Raw genomic sequence first — 6000 nt, forward strand, 5'->3', positions numbered from 1 at the left:
GTAAAGATTTCCAGTTTGATTAAACTTGATCTATAAATTTAATGTAATCCCAGTGAAAATCCCAGCAACTTATTTTGCAGAAAACAAAAGGACGCTAAAATTTATGTGGAGAGGAAATGATCCAGAACAGTCAACATAATATTGAAGGAAAATAACAAAATTTGAGGGCTGACACTACCCAACATCAAGAATTATTATAAAGCTACAATAATCAAGAGAGTCTGGCATTGGCAAAAGAACAGACAAATATACTAATGGAATAAAAACTCTGGAAATATATCCACATAACTATAGTTAAATGATCTTTGGCAAAGGAGCAGAAGCCATTCTATGCAACAAAGATACTCTTTTCAACAAAAGAACTAGCTAGACAGCTACATACAAAAAATGAATCTAGAAACAGGAGTTACACCCTTCAAAAGAAAAAAATGTAGTACAAGCCTCACTTTCCATTTTCAAGCCAATAGAAAACTTTAAGTGGATATCAGCTTTACAGAAGCACAGAATCACAAACATTTTGAATATTCAACCACAGAAGATTGCTGAAATAAATTATAGCATATCTATACTATGCAAAAACTTGAGGTCTTTACAAACATGTTGTACTAGTACAGTAAATCCTCACTTAAAGTTATTGATAGGTTCTATGACTTCAAACAAAATGACCTGTAACAAAACAAATTTTACCAAAGGCGAACTGATATAACCAAGAGTTCGGTTCCTATGGCATCTAATCAACATTATAAGGAAATGACATCATTTGAGGATCTGCTGTATCTTAAATGACCTGAAACAATTTTGAGACACCATTAAGTGTTAGAGCAGTATTCAATTAAACACACACACACACACACACACACACAATATAACAGTTTAAAAATACCTTCTATATACATAAAAGGCTAAGTGACCGACCATCCATCCTTCTGTCCCTCCGACACATATGACGCACACTGGCAATTTAAAAATAAATGTTGACTCACACATGCATGATACATGTAAAGCTCTCGCTGGCGCCAATCGCACACGTGTTTTAATTTTATAAAACTATATTATATATAGTATATTGACTATTTTGACATGTAATTTTTTGCAGTAACATAATTACTGCACGAATCTTTCTTCTAATTAATTTCCTTTCAATGTGCACGAATCCGTGCACTAGGCCACTAGTCTATAAATAAATTCATACATAACACACATATTAATTTATTGAAAGCATATATCAAGCAACATATTAATGACGGTTATTTTTGGGCAGAGGGTCAGAGGTGATTTTTATTGTGTCTGTGCTTTAACCATCTTCTACCATGGTAGAAAATGTGTATTATCTTTGTAATAAGAAAAAATAATGTTATTTAAAAACTAAAGCTATTTAAAAAAACAATTCATTGTGCAAAGACTGCTGTTGAGAAAACCACCAAAAATTAGCACTTATTAAGATATGCCAAATAAAGTTATTTTACCTCATATTTTAAAACCCAAAGAATAAAAACCCACTTAATTAACATTACTTCACCATCTGAAATGAAAGCCAGGTACTAAAGTAATTGTTCTCTCAAATTATTTCTTACCAGGGCCTTTCATCTAGATCAGTGGTTCTCAACCTTCCTAATGCCGCGACCCTTTAATACAGTTCCTCATGTTGTGGTGACCCCCAACCATAAAATTATTTTCGTTGCTACTTCATAACTGTAATTTTGCTACTGTTATGAATCGTAATGTAAATATCTGATATGCAGGATGTATTTTCATTGTTACAAACTGAACATAATTAAAGCATAATGATTAATCACAAAAACAATATGCAATTATATATGTGTTTTCCGATGGTCTTAGGCGACTCCTGTGAAAGGGTCGTTCGACCCCCAAAGGGGTCATGACCCACAGGTTGAGAACCGCTGATCTAGATCCAACTGAAGAACCATATAAATTAAGCAATGCTACCGTTTTTCAACATGTGGTTAATAAAAACTGCTATAATATAGAAATTTATAGGCTTTAGGCATCAAGCTTGCTCTTATCAAGAAACTTTAACAGGAAAGTTACACAGTAAACGGATTTCTCCTCAAAAAGTAGCTATACAGTAGGGGATATTGGTGCAGATACACATAGGCTTTCTTAGGGAACCTAAGGGGGAAAATAATGACAAAGCTATATATTTTTTACTTGTTTTTTCTGTGCCACTTAAAAAACAATACCACACAAATAAGCAGAAAAAAATCCATTCTGCTCTGTCACCAGACAGAAAACTTTTAGATTCACAGAGCCTATGCAAATGTTCAAAATTCTCTCTTGAAGCATTTATAGGAATATTGCCCAATAAAAATGCCTGATACTGCCATTAGGTAAGACTATCTCCCCCTAACCCCCTCACATAATCATACAGGATAGTGTTTCTTGAACTACCTCCTATCTTGTTCTTCTAAATTCCTTTCAGTTAAAGGCCATAATATAACTCTTTCAACTTTAACATTTCCTTGAGCCTAGACTACAACTGAGCTAAATTAATAAACAATCATTGAACAGAACAGCATTATCCCTCAGCTAGTCTATTTGCATAATGCAATATGGTTCACTCATAAATTTCTATTATTAAAAAGTATAATTCTCTTCAATAAACATTAAGACACTGAGTTTTATCTGTATCAAATAAAATGCAAGCAATGCAGTAATTTATAATTCAAGACAAAATGCAGCTGTATATAAGAATTCACTTGAACAACTACTGAAAGTAAAAAAGGAGTTGTACATGTCTCTTAAAGAATTTGCACACATGCTTGTGTATTTAATTCTTAGGTAGCACAGAAGTGCTTTCAGCTTCCTGATTAATAAAGTCTTTGCCACAAATCTTCAATTTTACTTTGAAACTTTACATAGAAATCTTATTCAGGAAGAGTAGTCTTTGCCTCATAAAAGTTGCACTCAGCTAAACTTCTCAGAGATTAATCTAGTCTTAAAACCACGTTACCTTCTATTTTTTTCTGGCAGGAATTATAGCTGTAAAGACAGACATAAATCAATATTATTTCAGGGTTCAATCTTTCCCTCTCAAACTAATTGTCTACTTGCTACCATTAATTTCAAGAAAAATCGAGAAGTTTAGACAGTCTCAGACAACAGTAAGCAAACCAAAATGACTGATAGAAAAGATTCTACTATGTATCATCAGGAATACATTTCTAAGAGATTCCCAAATCCTTCTTTTATGACAGAAAAAAATGGCAACATACAACCAAATAAGCTATGCTTATAAAAGTTACACATATTATTTAGTAAAAAAAACCTGTAGCTAAGAGGTAATTTCGATGTCAATGTTGCCACTAAGCAAGTTTCATAGTTTGAATAATTTCAGCATCGGTCATCATAATCTGTTATTATTTTCATTTACAAACATTGAGAAAGAAAATAAAACAAAATGAGACTTTTCTATCCAATTTAGTCCAATACTGCATTACATATACTGTTTATACCATAACTAATATCAGTTCATAAGTGAACTGGTAGGAAGTTAGAAAAATAAAGATTATCAAGTTTAATCATTATCACTATGGAAAAACTGACACTTAGGTTAGGAGACCTAATCAAGTACAGATATTACAAAGAATAATAACTTCCCTAGAAAAGCCCTAACATAAACTCAAAACTATCTCTAGGGACTCAGTATTATATTCTGAAAATAGTAAACTATGTCATTAAAAGGAGGAAAAAGATTTTTAATAGGTCTTACTAAATAATGTGTTCTATTAAACTACTTTTACATGAATGTTTTCTCACATAGCTGCTTCAAGGTAGAAATGTATTCAGAACCCAAGAAGAGTACACTTAACGTGCTATACTATGAACAAACTGCTCTGAGGTTGTTTCTTTTTCAGAATAGCTAAAAAATGTTAATAATGGTATAATTATGATTCTTATAAATAGGGAAAAGAGAGCCCAACTACCCACACTTCTTCAATGAAAAATATTCACAAGTACAGAAGTAACTGGTTATTCAATGAGCCAGTGTCAGAGCTATAAATCAGGTCTTTTGACTACCAATCTTTCTACCCAGTTATAATGTAACTTATTAGTATTTAAATCTTCCACCAGTTTTGATAGTTCTATTAATTTTAAAAGCATAAAAAGAAAGGTAATGCCTCTATTTTTCAAAACATCTCCTTGAATAATCCCATGTTCCCCATTTCTCTAAAATCTAACTATAGAATACATACAGAATTTAAAATCCACATAAATCATCAATTTGAATCTATTCGAGTATTTGTAACAAAAAATGATGTCCAGCTTATAACAAAACTCATTTCTTAAATCATATTTCTTAAAGCCAAAACATTTGCCAACCTTATTTTCTAATTAATCTTTTCCCTTTTCTAGATTCATCTAAATGAACTGAATAAAAGAGACTTCTTTACCAATACTAACTTTCTAGCTGTTCACACAAAGAAACTAGCAACTGCTTTCTCTGTGTGGCTCCTAAAATGTTTCTATAAGCGTATCAGCATCTGTTCTTCTAAGTTAAAAAAAAAATGATTTGAGAAAGAAGGGAGAGAGGGAGAAAGAGAGGGAGAGAGGGGGAGAGAGAAAAGGAGAGGGAGAGGGAGAGGGAGAGGGAGAGAGAAAGGAAGAGAGAGAGAGCTTTGTTGTTGCACTTACTTATGCATTTATTGGTTGGTTCTTATATGTGCCCTGACTGGAGATCGAACCCACAACCTTGGCATATGGGGACAATACTCTAACCAACTGCTAGGGCAGCATCTGTTCTACTTGACTTTTATCCTTAGTAAAGGGTTCTCACATGTCTGTACCCTGAAGTTCCTACCACATTGTGCAGACAGCAGGTTCAAGTAATCCTGCAACTAGAAAGATAATGTCAAGAGAGAAAGCCCTTTTAACACTTCCTCCAAAATGAGAGAAATATCTCACACAACTTTCTGGTTCCTTCAGGGTAGCTCATGATTGATGGTTCACTAAGAATCAGCAATCTCCTGAAGACTAACTTAATTTCCAAGGTATTGAAAAATGGTGTCCTGTGTAGTAGACACAAATAACCTGATTACCAGGAAGACAATAACATGGTTACTCATCCATTACAAATTAGTAAAATGGCACTCTAGGCCAGTGCTATCCAACCGCACTTTCGGCAATAATGAAAAGATTCCATTTCTTCATTGTCCAATGCATAGCTGCTAGCCACATGTGGCTAGTGAGCACTTAAAGTGTGATTATGACAATGTAACTATGGTAACATAAAATTCTGAATTTTATTTAATTTTAATGAACTTAAACTTAAATTGCCACATGTGAATTGTGACTATTACAGCTTTAAACTGTAAATAACCATTTGAATTGATTGACACGAACCTTTTCTCAATATAACTAGTTATTTCTGGATGTACTAGAAAAATCCAGCTCCCACTGCTATAAAATGAGGTCTGGAGCCTGAACCAGAGTGACCCCATGCAGGCAATTTGAAGGCCAGTCTAAAACATCACATCTTACACTACGTCACTGTACCAATGCTCACTTACACACTGTTCAACATTCCCCCACCTATCTGTATCACTCAGACCACAAAACATTTTTCATCTAGTTGTTACTTTCTCTTTGCGGCCTCTTAATCAAATTGACAGAAACTAAAGCACATTCCAAAGGCATCAAGCAGAGATGCTAAAATGAAAAGGAGACAGTAGAGAAGCATGCTTTTGCACTAACCTTTTATGTCTAAAGACATGGATTCAAGTATAAATCAAACACTAAAGCTTGGTAGTCACATCCAAAACCCCAGGTGGATATGCATCCTAGTCATAAAACTCTTAAAATATGACAAGCTGAAAAACAGAGCAGATGGGAACAATGGGCAGATTTGCTCAAGGCCACAATCATTAAAAGGCTGGGTCATGGACAATGAAAGTGTAATGAATGTCCCAGAAATCTGGCCTTTATTTTCACAAATCAGTTAAAACAGAAATACTTATTATTTCACCCCCCCCACCCCCCCCA

General features: G+C 33.8%; 1 protein-coding gene across 3 annotated transcripts in view; it reads right to left on the reverse strand.

Moving 5' to 3' along the window:
• Positions 1 to 6000, reverse strand: part of PIK3C3 (phosphatidylinositol 3-kinase, catalytic subunit type 3) — an 84969-nt gene that overhangs the window by 60007 nt on the left and 18962 nt on the right. The window lies entirely within an intron of this gene.

Source organism: Myotis brandtii, unplaced genomic scaffold, assembly GCF_000412655.1.
Source record: "Myotis brandtii unplaced genomic scaffold, ASM41265v1 scaffold590, whole genome shotgun sequence".
NCBI classification, from domain to species: domain Eukaryota; kingdom Metazoa; phylum Chordata; class Mammalia; order Chiroptera; family Vespertilionidae; genus Myotis; species Myotis brandtii.